The sequence below is a fragment of the Phacochoerus africanus genome, chromosome X, assembly GCF_016906955.1.
Source record: "Phacochoerus africanus isolate WHEZ1 chromosome X, ROS_Pafr_v1, whole genome shotgun sequence".
In the NCBI taxonomy this organism is placed as follows: Eukaryota; Metazoa; Chordata; class Mammalia; order Artiodactyla; family Suidae; genus Phacochoerus; species Phacochoerus africanus.
Genome location: NC_062560.1, coordinates 115,436,149 through 115,452,512, shown reverse-complemented (window position 1 = coordinate 115,452,512; position 16,364 = coordinate 115,436,149). Strand labels below are relative to the sequence as shown.

At 47.6% G+C, this 16,364-nt stretch overlaps 1 protein-coding gene across 2 annotated transcripts in view; it reads right to left on the bottom strand.

Annotated features, from left to right (window-relative positions):
* FHL1 (four and a half LIM domains 1) overlaps positions 1-14,212 on the bottom strand; it is a 57,482-nt gene extending 43,270 nt beyond the window's left edge. Inside the window, exon 1 of one of the 2 annotated variants that reach the window (XM_047763990.1) lies at positions 14,123-14,212. The gene's annotated coding sequence lies outside the window, so the exon portion shown is untranslated. Of the gene's footprint in view, positions 1-13,267; positions 13,285-14,122 lie in introns of those variants that run through there. The other variant, XM_047763991.1, reaches the window with a different exon arrangement.
* Positions 14,213-16,364: the final 2,152 nt, after the last annotated feature.

The window sequence follows — 16,364 nt, the reverse complement described above, 5'->3', positions numbered from 1 at the left end:
CGCTGCTCTGGGCCGTGATTACTTAGGCCAAGCAGCCCCCCCATTTTTTGAGCCCAGGTCCCCCTTCTTTGTTCCTTAACAGAAAATTCTCAAGTAACTGAATGAAGGGTAAAGAGGAGCGAAAGGGGAAGGGAGGCAGAGAGGAGCCCAAGGGCTGTGAGCAGCAGCCGGGTGAGCAGCAAGGAGACCTTGTCACACCTCCAGCAGCCTGGCTGGCAGGAGCAACACCATGCCAGCCCTGCCAGCTGACCCAGCCTGTCTATCTGTGGGGTAAATGCACGATGATTTGGTGACCGTGACTTCTGCTGTCTCTACAATGGACAGGAATTGCTTTACAATCAAGTCAGCTCACAGAACTTGGTGTCAATGGTGAAGGTGACCAAAAAGAATGTGGCCGTGTGCCACCACTGGGGTCACCAACGGCCCAGAGGAACCCCCAACCCCCGTCTCGGACCGTGACTCCGGGAGGGGGGCGGTGATCAATGCCCCTCCTTCCCCTCCGCCCGCTAAGTGAACCTGCTGCCTCCAGCAGAGGGAGGACCATGTGTACAGCCAACCAGTCAGGCTGGGAAGTCAAGAAAATGCTTTTAGGAGTTGAGTTCCCTTGTTAAGGATCTGTCATTGTCACTGCTGTAGCACAGGTTCGATCCCTGGCCTGGGAACTTCCACACACTGCAGATGTGGCCAAAAAAAAAAAAAGAACAATATGCGTTCAAAAACATGGGAAAGCTCGTCTAATAACAGGAATAACTATGAGCATATAAACACATTCACGTACAGAAAAAATTTTCCCACTATGCAATTTAGTAAGTGAAATACAAGTGCCCCCTTCATTAGTATTGCTGCAGCTAACTGTACAGACTTCCTGACCCTGGGTCTCATCCCAGACCTGATAGACACACTCCATGAACCACCACCTCCCCACAGCATCATCCCTTGAGTGATCACGCTCATTTATGTGCTGATTCTCGAGACTTTGTCCATTTTGTCTCTTCCAGTGACTTTAATATCATCCCAACGTTCCCTTGCCCCCCTCAGCTTCAATGTCACTCTCAGGCCAGTTCCCCACCCCGCCCCCTCTCACGACTGTCCACAGAGCCAACTCAAGAAAGCAACGCGGGCCTGCCATTGCTCGTAATAATCCCCCAATCCCAGGATACAGAAACCATTTACCTTCAAAGAGCTCACCTTTTCACATGGGGGCACTGCAGCACTGGCCACACCGGGCAATTACCCGGAGGTCCTGGCCTTAGGTCTATGCTACTACAAGCCACGCCACAGCCTGTGGCCCAAAGCAATCAAACTGTGACCTGGATATTGGCTCCAAGAGTTGGCAGGAGCTCACCAACCATCACTGTTGCTAGCAATACCACAGACGCAAGGGTCAAAAAAGGGCTCATTAGGTTGTAGGGCAGGTAATTTGTCAAGTCTGGGGCTCTGCTGCACCATAAAGATGACACGATGCCCAAAGGTCGCCGATGAAGAAAGTCGCAAGCCAGCGCTCACACTGACCTGCCCCAGTAAGTCATGTGCAACCAGACTGCGGCGAGCAGGTCTGGGCGGCTCTCCCGGGAGCGCACACTTGCACTGTTCAGGGAGCCCAGTGGTATAAGCTATGACACTCACCGAGAAGCACCTCCCTTACTGAACTAGTACTTAACTAGTACTTAAGCACTGAGCTTTTTTTTCGTTGTTGTTGTTGTTATTTCTTGGGCCGCACCCGCGGCATATGGAGGTTCCCAGGCCAGGGGTCGAATCGGAGCTGTAGCCACCGGCCCACGCCAGAGCCACAGCAACGCGGGATCCGAGCCGCGTCTGCAACCTACACCACAGCTCAGGGCAACGCCGGATCGTTAACCCACTGAGCAAGGGCAGGGACCGAACCTGCAACCTCATGGTTCCTAGTCGGATTCGTTAACCACTGCGCCACAACGGGAACTCCAACACTGAGCTTTTATCTACAGTTTAATAATGAAAAGGGCCTGATGTATTCGTTGTATTTCTGAATCCCAAATGTATGAAGGGTTTTTTTTAATTAATAGATTTTTTAAAGCAGTTTTAGATTTACAGGACAATGGATCAGAAAGTAATTTCCGCATCCCTCCACATCACCCCTCCCAGTTTCCTCTATTATGAATATCCTGCATTACTCTATTTTGTTTTTTACAGTTGATGAGCCATTATTATTAACTAAGGTCCACATGTTACATTAGGGGTCACTCTTTGTGTTGTGCATTCTATATATTTTGACACGTGTTCAAGGTTTTTGCTAAAACAACCAACACTTTACAGTACGTTATGAGGAATAAAAAATCTCAAGACCATTTTAATTGCTTTAGGTTTGTAAAAGGCAGTTTCGTGGGCACACTGTGACGTACATCATTCATTCCATTGTAATGATTCATGGTTCCAAAGACTGTCTATAACACAGTTCTGCAAACACATTCAACTCTGATTATCTGAAAACCAACTGCCCACAGCTCCCAAACTTCCAGCATGGGCCCAAACTTAAAAGGAGTCTCAAGTAATGATTGGATCACAAAACTAAGAAAAACAGTCTCCAAGATGACATCTGACATGCTGGAATTAGTCTACTGATGACTCGCTGTGGGGATGTTTACAAAAACAGCTTTGCCATGAGAAAGCAGAGCAGTGTGGGAGAAGGAGCATCAGGAGACAGAAAAAGATGAGAAGGAAGAAAACGGGGAAAGGAAACCAGGGGAGGGCGGAAACAGCAGCGATCGGAGCAGCAGATGGAGACTCTGCGGCAGGACAGAGGGACCGCAATGGAAAGGAGAGCCCGCCAGTCCCAAAGGCGCGGTGATAGGACTTGCTCTGAGGGCGTGAGTGAGGAAGGGACAAACTGCATCTCAATACGGTGGCCCTTAAATTGCCTAGCTATCTGTTGGACTGGATATATCAGCGGGGAGGGAACATGTACTAATTCCAGCTGGCTCTGCACCATGGTGCGTAAAGACGGACCGTCCATCCGCTGGAGATTCCCTGAGACCCGCTTCGACTCTTCGGGAAGGCTCACGGGACAGGCTGTTCCTGAAAGATGATGACACACACACTAGCTGTCGGGAGAGACCTACAGGTGTAGAACATGTCTTCTCATTCTTTCATTTTTAATTTATGAATAAGTGCAAAGCCAAATTCAAATTCCTTTACTTGTTCTGTTCTTGGGGGATGTGACATCTCACTGGATCCACCTCAGATGAACATTTACCGCCTTTCCGTTTTATCAGAATTGTTTCTCTTGGCTGCGATTTCCCTTCAATCCAAGTATGTAATGAGCCCATTTAAGAAGGAGGCTGTAGTTTACTTGCAGGCAAAATTCTTAACTACTCACCTTCAGACAATGAGAAATAGGTTCCAGGAAGTCAAACCTGGAATATTCTTTTATCTTAAATACAGAGAGGAAAATAACGTGTGGGATTTCTCTCTGGTCTTTGGATAGAGAAAGATCCACAACCCTTCAGCTCTCACACAAAAGCACATCAGTGGTTGCCGGGCCCTTGGCGGGGAGGAATGTGCTGCCAAGGGCGCGGGGAACTGGCGGGGGAGTGACCGGAACATCCCCGTCCCCACGGGGCAGGGGCTTCCCGGGCACAGGCCTCTGCACGACCCGCCACACTGCAGGATGAGTTCGCTGTACATAAATAACTCAATAAAGCGGATATTAAATTATCTTGATAATCTTTCCACGGGGTGAAAGTATAGCAAATCACCACGCTGGATACCTTTTCTCTTTTTTTGGTATTTTAAAACCATTTTTAATTAAAGCTAATTCACAAGGTTGTGTTAGTTTCTAGTGTACAACAAAGTGATTCAGTTATACATCCGTGTGTGTGTGTGTATATCTATATATATAAAGTTCTTTTTCAGATTCTTTCCCACTCTATGTTATTACAACATATTCTAGTTCCCTGTGCTAAGTGTTATCTATTTTGTATCTAGTCCATGTTAATCGCAATCTCCTGATTTACAATAGAGGTATGTATTGTACTATGTTGTACATTTAAATACACGCAGTTCTCTTACTTATTCCTTAATGAATTGAGGGGAAAAGTCAATATTTAAAAAGTGGCTCTAACAAAGGCTGACTGCTTTATCCGTAGATGCAAATAAAAACTTTCACCTCCTATTAGCTTGGCTGCTTGGTTTCTTTCCTTAGAGTGCCTACTCCACTGGAAATTCTGCATCCTGTGGCTGAGACGAGAAGAGCCTGGAATGTGAAAATCTGAATTGCTCCTGCATTTTTGAGATGTAGGATCTTTGACAAGGAACTAAGTATCTTCTTAGTTTCTAAAAGCCATAGGGCTGAGGAATTTCTTAAGTCATTTTGAGTATTTGAAATTACCATTACTTACAGGGTATTTCTTAACAAAATGTCGTTAACTCAGATGTCTAAATCTGCTACTATGGCTCATGATATAAAAATGTTTGGAATTTATGATTCATACGAGTGGGTCTGTGTGACCTTTTTAGTCTCAGAAACCTGGGCGTCACCCATTACTTCAGTTCACCTGGTCACACGAAAGTGCAAATGATTCTTTTTTTTTTTTTGCTTTTTAGGGCAGCACCCATGGCATATGGGGGTTCCCAGGCTAGGGGTCGAATCGGAGATGCAGCTGCAGGTCTACACCACAGCCACAGCAACACCAGATCCGAGCTGCATCTGCGACCTACACCACAGCTCACGGCAACGCTGGATCCTCAACCCACTGAGTGAGGCCAGGGATGGAATCCACAACCTCATGGTTTCTAGTCGGATTTGTTTTCCACTGCGCCACGACGGGAACTCCGAAAATGATTGATTACGTCTATGGGCAGATGCTGGCAATCAGCTTCCCAAACAAAAATAAAGTCTAATACTAAACCTGGCAGAGATTCACTGAAAAACCAATCCTTAATGTCTTCCTACTAAATCACACATTTTCAATCTGACAGGAGCCAAGCAGCCTCATCCACACTCTAAAGCTGAAAGTGAGTAACAAAACTTGTTAATCAAGTATAGAAATTTACATTTGTATCATCCTTGTCAAAACCACCCTGATGATAAAAGCTCTACATTCCCAGCTAACAGGTCCTTAGTATTGAAAAGTACATCTGAAACTTTGTGAATATTGCAATTTCTTGTGATTAGAACGTCTATGGAACATTTTACATCTTGAACATATGTAAGATCCAGAGTTTTCAGGTGAGTAAATAAAATATAAGTCTTACACAAAGTAGAGTGCAGGCAACCAAGACTTATTTTCACTGCTTTTCTTTCTTTTTCTAGGTTTCACTGCATTAAAAACAAAACAAACAAACCAAAAAAACCAGCACAGGAGTTTCCACTGTGGCTGAGGGGAAACGAATCTGATTGGCAACCATGAGGATGCAGGATCGATCCCTGGCCTCGCTCAGTGGGTTAAGGATGTGGCGTTGCCGTGAGCTGTGGTATAGGTCACAGTCATGGCTCGGATCTGGCACTGCTGTGGCTCTGGCATAGGCCAGCGGCTACAGCTCCGATTCAGCCCCCTAGCCTGGGAACCTCCACAGGCTGCGGGTACGGCCCTAAAAAGACAAAAAATTAAAACATTAAAAAAAACAGTACACATGTATCTTCTTTTTTCTGTACATTTTACACCTATACTAGTTCCGAAACAAAGAGCAAGCAAATATCATTGGTTTAAATACAGAGGAAAAGCCAGTTTCAGAAGAGAAATACAGAGTACTACAGGAAGCTGGGAAGAGCCGGTGGCTCACTGGCAATGCGCACATTCATTAGCAGGCAATAACGAGGAACAGGAGCAAAAACTACTTAAGAACACACCCCTAGGCAAGGGTACAATTTTCTCATTTGTTCAGCTACTAAGCCCTTGGCAGTGAGTATCCATTTTCATTATTTCACGTAGCTTTAGCACTGGCTGGGGCCCTGGCCACAGAGAAGAGATGATTTTGCGTTCACAGGTTTACCTGTCTATGCAACTATGTAGTCTCTGGACGTATTCTGTTTAATTTTATTCTAACGGTGACATTTCTGTATCAAGTGACACCAGATCTCACCTCACACTTCCTCTGGAGAGCAGCTTTCCTGCCCATTCCAGGCTGAAAAATGAGATCTGGCCTAGGCTGGGGTAACTGGCAGTGGCCAAAAGGGTGCCGGGCGAGGGGGTGGGGGGGGCGACGCAGGGCAGATGACCAGGATGATGACACTAGGACCGACGATGACTTTGAGGCCAGAAAAAGGAAAAGTGGGCAGAGTCCACTGGATAGAAAAAAAGTCACCGGGAAAGTGAAACAGACACCCAGGCAAAGGAGAGACAAAGAGAGAGTGACACACACAGCTACAGAAAGAACCCAGAGGGGGAGTTCCCGTCGTGGCGCAGTGGTTAACGAATACGACTAGGAACCATGAGGTTGCGGGTTCGGTCCCTGCCCTTGCTCAGTGGGTTAACGATCTGGCGTTGCCGTGAGCTGTGGTGTAGGTTGCAGACGCGGCTCGGATCCCGCGTTGCTGTGGCTCTGGCGTAGGCCAGTGGCTGCAGCTCCGATTCAACCCCTAGCCTGGGAACCTCCATATGCTGCGGGAGCGGCCCAAGAAATAGCAACAACAACAAAAGACAAAAGACAAAAAAAAAAAAAAGAAATAGCAAAAAGAAAAAAAAACAACCCAGAGGGCCAAGAAAGAAAGGGAGGAAAGCTGAAGAACTTAGTTGTTAATAGTGCCAGATTAAAAACAACTGTTATGCGGGCACGTGCAGGGGCAGCATTTGCTACAACGGAACTGCCTACTTATGTTGGGAAGTAAATGCAATCTTTAAAATGCCTTTCCCACAACCTTGACAGACATCAGCTTTTATAAAGGAAAAATGGGAGATCCTGTTGTGGCTCAGCAGGTGACAAACCCGACTGGAATCCATGAGGGTTAAGGATCTGGCATTGCCGTGAGTTGTGGTGTAGGTCACAGACTCAGCTTTTATCTGGTTTTCATGTGGCTGTGGTGTAGGCCAGCAGCTGTAGGGCCAATTCGACCCCTGGCCTGGGAACTTCCATATGCCACAGCTGTAGCCCTAAAAAGCAAGGAAAAAAAAAAAACTACTTTCATGCAGCAGTAGCTCCAATCGGAGTCTTCCAAGCTGGTGTGTATAAAGACTTAAAAAGTTGTTTTGCATTTCTGTGACTAGGCATCTTTGATATAGGCCTTGGCACCTGTACTTGCCCCACAGGCCAGAGGAAATTAAAGACTAGACAGAGTCCTCGTCATGGCTCAGCGGTATCGAATCCAACTAGTATCCATGAGGATGCGGGTTCGATCCCTGGCCTTGCTCAGTGGGTTAAGGAGCCAGCGCTGCATGAGCTGCAGTGTAGGTCACAGATGCAGCTGATCTGGCATTGCTGTGGCTGTGGCTGGCAGCTGCAGCTCTGATTCGACCCCTAGCCTGGGAAGTTCCTTCCATACGCCTCGGGTGCGGCCCTAAAAACACACGCACACACAAAAATTAAAAATAAATTAAAATATAATGCTGAAGACTAGATGCTCACAAAAGGTTCCATACCACTAATGTTCAATCTCAACAAGGCAGATAACATAACAGATTCCTATACACAACAATTTTGATCATTTTCTGAAATTAGGAAAAACCTGGCCTTTCTGGTATCCTTTACATAGTTAATATACTTTCACCATAATTAACTTATTCTTTTGAGAGAGAGACCCACAAAAAGTTATTGTCAGGAGAGCGTTTTTAACTAGGAAATAAAAACTAACCTATGTATGGAGGACCTAACACCTCAAACTAGAACTCTGATATTAACACACACATATGACCTTGGATCAGGTGCGCGGCCTCTTTGAGCCTCAGTTTCCTCATCCGTAAAACAAAGTGGGGTAGGTCCTGACATCCGCTTCCGCACTGAAATTCTACTATTAAGGAGCTTACACGAGGAGGCCACAGGATCTTCCTCTAACTCTTGGGTGGCCCTCCCATTTCACACCTTATGGCCATGACTTCTACCTAGAGATGCAACAGTAATTCTGAAGATCTGTCAGTGTTTTATTTGTTTGTTTGTTTTTGCCCATGCCAGCAGCATGTGGAAATTACCAGCCAGGGTTTGAACCCGGGCTGCTGCAGTGCCAACACCAGATACTTAACCCATTGTGCCACAAGGGAATTCCTGGCAAATTTAAAAACAAAAACAAAAACAAAAACCTTAGACTACACTTATAAGTTAAAGATTTTGCAATGGACTTGCGTCCACCATTAACAAAATCACCGCATTTAAAAAAGAAACACAAAACACTGTCACTAACTTCTGGGTGGTGGATTATAACTGATTTTTTTTAGGCTTGTCTCTATTTTCAGAACATTCTCTACAATTAAAAAGTACCACTCTTATGAGTAAAAAAATAAATTTTCAAAAGGATTAGTGCATTCTTGCAAATTTTATCAGCTTTCTCACGTCTACTCTAAAATCACCGTAAGGGGAGGGTACGAAATCAGGCAGTATCACAATGCATGTCTACACGGAGCGGCTGATTGCCGCCGTCAGAATCAGGACATTATTATTACAATCAGAAGCTATGGCTCACGGTCCTATGTGGAAATCAAAACACACATTTTATCTAAATAACATTTCTTTTTTTTTTTTTTCAGCTTCCTGGCCCTTGAGGATCATGGTTAAAATTCCTCTGCAATTTAAAGTAAATGAAATGAAACATGAGGTACTTCTTCTACACACACACACACACACACAAATGCTTGCCAGACAAAATATGGTTGCTATTGGGCTGGTTTTTATTTTTCCTCTTTTTATGCTCTAAAACACAACACATCAAAAGTTAAAATAAATATTTAGCTGTCAAAACAAACACACCCTCCATATGGAAAACACAAGTATGAATTTGATGACGTTTATTGTAAAAACAACTTCCAAAGCAAAAACAAATGTTTAAATTGTGTAAAAAGACTACAGAACTAAATGCTGTCATAGAACTTAGAAATGCTAAGTTCTCTACGAAAGTCCAAAAAAGATGGAAGGTAAGCTGCAGAAAGGATATAAACACAATTAGGTAACTTCCAGCTACGTCATTTCAACAGTGTTTGAAAATTTCAAAAAGGACAGACAATCAAGTTCTCCAAAATGACAACTGCAGATTCAGTGTGGGTGGATCTCTAGAACAAACTCCGTGATGAGCTGGATTCTCATCAGCTGAGGAAGGCAGAGTTGTTCACTGCTCCATTCTCTACCCAAATAGAATCCACGTCTACAAGATGTTACCTGTGAAATGCCTTTTTATTTTTATTTTTTTTAGTCTTTTTTTTTTTTTTAGGGCTACACCTGCAGCATATGGAGGTTCCCAGGCTAGGAGTCTAGTTGGAGCTACAGCTGCCGGCCTACACCACAGCCACAGCAACGCGGGGATATGAGCAGCGTCTGTGACCTACACCACAGCTCACGGCAACACCGGATCCTTAACCCACTGAGCGAGGCCGGGGATCAAACCTGCGTCCTAATGCCTCGTGGATGCTAGTCAGATTTGTTAACCGCTGAGCCACGACGGGAACTCCTGAAATGCCTTTTTATCCAGGACCAGTAACTCCTCTCTCGGCATCAGGCTCCTCAACTCACCCCCCTTCAGCAACCTCGAGCTTTAGAGCAAGTAGCAAGGGACAGTGGCTTAGTCATGGGACTTAAGTTCAAATCCCAACTATGCCACTTATCAGTTGTACAGTCTTAGATAGAACCTCCTCTGTGAAACATGCCTCATAACCACTTCGCAGAGCTGCAGCGAGGATCGGATCGAATTACACAACGGGGAAATTCGGTCCTTTCTTGAACTCCAGTGGGCCTTGAGGTGATGTCAGTTTCCTTTCTCCCCCTACTCCCGGCCACTGCATCCAAGTATGACCGAACTGAACGTTCGTGGTTTTAATTACCCTCCAGCAAGCTCAACAGTACATAGGACATGCAGTAATTTTAAGTCAGTTCTGGATGGAGCCTGACGTTGTACTCAAAACCGTAAACTTCTGAGGAGCGGGACCACCTTAATTTTGATGTCTCCTTCCAAGCGGGACCAGCTGTGAGACCTGGGGCCTCATTCCTCATTTACAAAATGAAAAGACCACACACCATATACACGTGCCTGGCACAAAGTCAGTCCTGTAAATGGTCCTTTACCGGTCTTTTAGTTATTCGGGTCAATGTTCAGGAAAGAGTCACTTTTAAGTTAGGAGTAACTAGGAAAGTGAGCTCAGCCAACTGCTCAGTCACATCAAGATACTTTTCTCTTCGCTCCTGAAACTACCTTCTACTGCGTTTTGTAGAGGAAATTACGCCAACCTCAGCACTACGGACCATTCGGGTCAGATCTGTCTCTGCTGTCAGGGGCTGCCCGGTGCCTGGTGAACCTTTAAGCCCAGTGCCTGACCTCTACCCGCTAGACACCAGGGGCGTGCCACATCTCAATCTGTGACCACCAAATATGTCTCCAGACATTGTTCAACATCCCCTAGGGGGCAAAACTGCCCCAGTTAAAAACAACTGGTCTAGCGATATCCGCAGGTGGGAATTCTCAAATATCCCCGATGCTGAGGACGAAGGCTTACTCACCCCACCATTTAGTCTCACCCACCCCTCTGGGCTCCATCTCTCATTAGTATCCGAAACTCAAAGCTGACCACAGAAAACAATTTTTCCGGCCTATTAAATAGCTGTCAGAAGTTGCTTTAAGTCACAGGAAGGAATGCTGGTCTGGCTGTCTTTTCACTACTCTACACAGTGATGCAAGATGCTGAACTTTAATATCAAGAACTCTGCTCTGTCCTATTTACATAAAAACTTAAAAGGCCGTTGAGCTTAGGACGACTTATAAACCATGTTATTACCCCAAATGACAAAGTATGTCTTCGTTGGGAAGGTGAGACGGAATTTATGCTAATACCCTGGAAAGAAACACTCCCCTGTTTGCACCGGTGAAGCATGTTTACTGTACATAAAGGGCTATGCTGAAGTCCAAAAGGCTCTGGACAACTCTTGATTATTCGCAACAAATTCACTGTCAATTTTTCATTTTAATAACTGCACCAGAAAGCAGGAGCCATTTCTCATGCACCGTGTATCCTGGCACCTAGCACAGAGCCTCCAACAGAGGTGGTAACTCAGTAAATGCTGGGTGAGTAAATAAACGGTCATATATTCTGCTTAATTAAGTACTCTGCTGACCAAAAAAAGAACCTTCTTTGCTCTCATCCAACAGGAGCTGAAAGGAAAGATCTTTTAAGAGAAAATAGTTACAGTCTGTTCCCTTTTATTCCAAATCCAAACAACTGGAAAGTTCAATTAACCAAAATAATTTCGTAGGAAAAAGTTGGGGAAAGCAGCCAAATAGATAAGGCCTAAAGTTCAAGCAATCACAAACATCTGCACGAACATTCCACTCCCACAAGGTTATTAAAGCCCAAGTTTCTGGCACCAGAGGGGGAGAAGGGAACCCAGAGGTGGGAAGCAGGAAAACAGGGATGGAGCAGCCTCGGGACATCAGCTCCATCCTTCAGCCAACAGAGACTTCTTTTTTCATGTCAAAACTTTAATTTCTTACACAAAGGCTTGATGTATATACAACTTTTCAAATGGATGGGAGCAAAATCTTTTAATATTTGGGAAGATTATCTGATCATATTTGCACTAATTTTTGAAATTCCTTCATTCCCCCCCCCTCCAGTCCCACAAGGTAAACAACAGGTTCTCAAAAAGTTGGGTAAAAGTCCATTTACTCCTTTTGTCTAGAGAAACTTAAGGCCCACCACCATCACATGCTGCTCCCTGTAAAAGATTTCACCACTCCCAGCATTCTATGCCAATGAGAAAAAAAGACTTACATTGTATTTTTAATGTACTAGTTTGAGATCACTGGTCAAGCACAGAATGGGTATCATATTAACATTAGAAAGGGTGCAAACAGTAGTGTTTATTGAAATACATTCTCATCCATCTTTGAGACCAGAATCTCTATTTCCACTTAAAACATTTCCAGTTTATCGTTTCCAGTAAACAAATTATCTTTTTAAGTGGTCCATTAGCTTGATACATATTAAATTAGCTGCAATTTACTGGTATCATACAAGAGGAATTTTACCAAATTAAATCTCACACCATTTTTTAGAAGTTTCACTCAAAAACCTAGACTTGGTTGAAAAAAATGGTTTTCTTCCTCCCAAATTCAATATGGGAATGGTAGCTCAGAATTTCAAAAACCATGTACGGTTACAGAATCTATATGGTAGTCTTAGACTACATACTTATTGGTATGTGGTTTCCACAAATCATGGCTTATCTGACCAATTTCCTGTTGCATAAAAATTATATTTGCTCTTAAAAAATGTTAAAGAAGCATTTTTTAAGGACCAAAGGTAAAGACTAGATTGGAACCTTATGAAACCAAAATGGGAGAAGCACGTATAGCCTCACCACATTAAAGGCCTAAGCCTTTTCAATACGTATTCTTCTTAAGCAAATATGAGCATGAGTTTCCAAAGGCGAAGCTACCATCCCAGAAGCCCTTGCTTCTTCAGTGCAAGGAATGGGGAGGAAGGTTCTGTTCCTGGAGAGGAGCTGGAGGGAGAAAGGCTTTGTAAAATTCCAAGGGGCTGGTAATTTAAACTTAGGCCATTCTGCAAATGTTCACATTTCCAAGGAACAACATAAAATTTACATTAAAACTGTCTTAATCAAGATAACAAAAAAAGAAAAAGATTCCTGCTGCTCTAGAAACTTGCCACAGATTTGACAACCCAGGGAAGAATTACAGGCAATTACCAAATGACGGCTCTAATTAGGAAAAACTGGATCTATTCCAAATTCAAATCAAAGGGGGGGCCTCAGATGATCCCAATGGAATCATTTAAATGAATATAGGAGACTTCCAGCAAAGACATACATTTATTCTATCTCCACCTCTCCTGAAAGCCAAGCAAAATGCTACAACGACATATCTCTTGCACTTAGGAAATTCAAAAACCAAACCTGGAGTCCCCTTAATAAACCTTGTTCTCCTCTGTTCCCAAGGGGGTCTCTCTGGTACAGGGTTTTCATTGTAAAAGGCAATCAAAAACCTGAGAAACTCACACACAGTCTCAAGCGCAGAAAATAATATAGCTGAACACGAACCACACACACGCTTCCCTTGCTGCTTCCCAAACCTCTACCTTGTCCGGGACGCCTGAGATGAGGCCGCGAGGAATGGAAGAGAAAGAGAAACTTCGAAAGCACAAACCTCGCTCTCCAAGCCCAGAACAGACGGCACCTCGTAGGGATTTCACGCTTTGGGAAACGGAAAGGTCACACCCTGCAGTTTTGAAAATCCACCTTCTAAGGCTTGACCCACGTGACAGAACCTTCCTCCTGCTTCCCTAGGTTTCGCGCTGGAGCTGAAATCCCCCCCCTCCCCACCCCCCCTTCGCCAACCCCCCGCCATCCCCTAAGCGCAGAGCCGCGGCGGGTCCTCCGGCCCCTCCTCCCCCTTCCCTGCGCACCCCACCCCCACTCCTCTACCACCCCCAGCGTCCCCGTCGAGAAAACCACGGCGAGCCCCTCACCTCCACCGGCCCCGTTGTGCGAGCCAAGGCAAGCGGCCCCTCGCTCCCTCCGCATCCCCGCCGTCCTCGAGGAGAGAACCAAGGGGAGCCCCCCACTCCATCTTCACCCGCTCCCGGCGGCCCCGGCCGGCACTCGTCGTGGAGAAAACCGCGAGGTGCCCCCACCTCGCCCCACCCCCCACTGCGCGCCATCCTCGCCGAGAAAAGCCAGGGCCCCCTGCCCGCGCTCCCCACTGCCCACCACCCCGCAGAGGAGAACAGGGAGCGCCCTCTCCTCCCGCCCCCCCAGCGGCGAGGGCCCGGGGGAGGCTGAGGCACGCACCGGAGGGCGGGCAGGGGAGGAGACCCCGCGGTCGGTCGGCCCGCAGCCCCCACCCCCGGCCCGGCGGCCGAGGCTCGAGGCCGCAGGTACCCGCCCCGGGCGGCGGCGGCGGCGGCGGCGGGGCAGGAGGGCAGCCGCTCCCCCGAAACGCGGGCCCGGCGGCGGGCGGGAGGCACACACGCACGCACACGCGGAGAGAAAGCGGGCTTACTGCCTGGGGATGCTCGCCCGCGCGGCTGTCTCGGCGGCGGCCGCTGCCTGCACAGAGGCCGAGGCGCGGCGGCGGCGGCTGCGGACTGAGCCCCCTCGGCCGGGCGGTGGATGTAGGGCGAGGGAGGGGCGCGAGGGGAGGGGCGCGCGCGGGGGAAGCGGGGAGGGAGGGCGCGCGCGCGCGGGGCGGGGGCGGGCGCGGCTGGCCCGGGGCGGGGCGGGGCGCGCGCCAGCCGGGGCTCGGCCCGCGGGGGCTGCGGTGCGGGCTGCGCGCGCCGGAGGCGGCCCGGCCGGGGGCGGGGCGGGAGCGCCACGCACCCCGTGCGGCCACGTGCCCCCGCTTCGGGAGCGGCCCGCTGCCTGCAAGGCGCGGGCGCGCGGGGAAGGTGGCTGCGAGGGGGCGGTGGCGAGCGCTTCCCCGAGCCCGGGAGGCCGAGGGGAGGGCGGGTTGGGGGCGCCTGGCCGCCCACCCCCACACCTCACTCGCACCGCAGCCTTCGAGGCCGGCGAGGAGTCACGAGTCACTGCAGGCAGCCGCAGCCCTGGTGGGAGAGGTGGGAGCAACAAAGAGTCGCGTGAAGGTTGCCTCACCAGGGGTCCCCGCTAACCTGCGCGCCCCCTGCAAAGCGGCCTCGGGCCCTCAGCGCACCCGGATTAGGTCCCCGACTGCAGGAACCCCGTGGTTCTGAGCGGCGCCGAAGGACCCATCTGAAACCCTTCCCCCGTAGTAATCAGCCAGAGGGAGGGAGGGAAAGAAACCCCATCCATGAGCCCAAAGCCACCATCTGTAGGGGTTTACATCGCTTGGAAAAGCACTGATGGCACAACGGCACGTGGCTGCTCATTCACTCTGCATTCGGTTTACAGCGCCCTCACCGCGTGCCAAGCACTGTGCCGTGCCGAGCGCTGGGGATACAGCGCAGTCAGGCAGCACACCATCCACCCTGCCCTGAGAGCTTGCAATCCAGTGGGGGAGACTGACCATCCAGAAGTGAGAAAGCGGAGTTCCCGTCGTGGCTCAGCAGTTAGCGAACCCGACTAGCATCCATAAGGATGCGGGTTCGATCCTGGCGCTGATCAGCAGGTTAAAGATCTGGCGTGGCCATGTGGTGTAGGTCGCAGGCGCGACTTGGATCTGGTGTTTCTGTGGCTCTGGCGTAGGCCGGCAGCAACAGCTCCGACTGGACCCCTAGCCTGGGAACCTCCATATGCCGCAGGTGAGGCTCTAAAAGACAAAAAGACAAAATAAGTTTTAAAAAAAGTGAGGAAGTAATAAAATTTGGGATTAGGCCTGTGCAGGAAAAGGCGAGGGTGCAAATTGTGAGGTTAGGAAAGGAGGCGGTGGCATTTAAACTGAGCCCTGAAAGTTATGAGAAAGCAACCATAGGAAGAGCCTTGCGGAAAGAGGGAGCAAATTTACCGAAGCCAGGAGGGGGGCAAATCTCTCCGCCTTGGAACTAAGAGGGGAACTAAGAGGTGGTGGTTGTTGCAATTGGCACCAGGAGAGCTGGAGAGAGGAGCTTAAACCTGGACAGGGACCAGATGGAGAGCTGCATCCTAGTCAATGGGCAGACCATTTCCTTCAAAGTCAATGGAAGACCAACGAATGAATGGCTTTACTCCTGGGGCATGATGTGACCTGATTTATATTTCTTTTATATTTTGTTTTTCTTTGGCAAGAATTGTAAATTCACATGTATTTATAAGAAATAATACAGAGAAATCCCAAGTACCTCTTATCCAGGCTCTCCCATTGCAAAACTATAGTACAAGATCATAACCAGAATAATGACATCTACCAATCTTATTCTGATTTCCCTGGTTTTACGTGTACTTGTGAGTGTATTTAATTCTAGACAGGCCTATCACGATTATGTCATGCAGAGGCTCGCTGATCTCAGCCAAGATACAAAATAATTCCGTGCTATTGCTCTTCTATAGCCTCAGCCACCTCCTTAGTCCCTCTGTCCCTTGCCACTGCAGCCGTGCATTAGTTCTCCATTTCTATAATGTTGTCATTTCAAGAATGTTATGTAAATGAATCATACAGCTTGTAACCTTTAGGGACGGGTTTTTTTCATTCAGCTTAATTCCCTTGAGAGCCATCCAAGTTGTGTATATCCATAGTTTGCTCTCTTTTATTGCTGAGTAGTATTCCAGGTCTGGTTTGTTTGTTTGATTGCTTGCTTGCTTTTTGGGGCCGCACCGGAAGCATATGGAGGTTCCCAGGCTAGGGGTTGAAT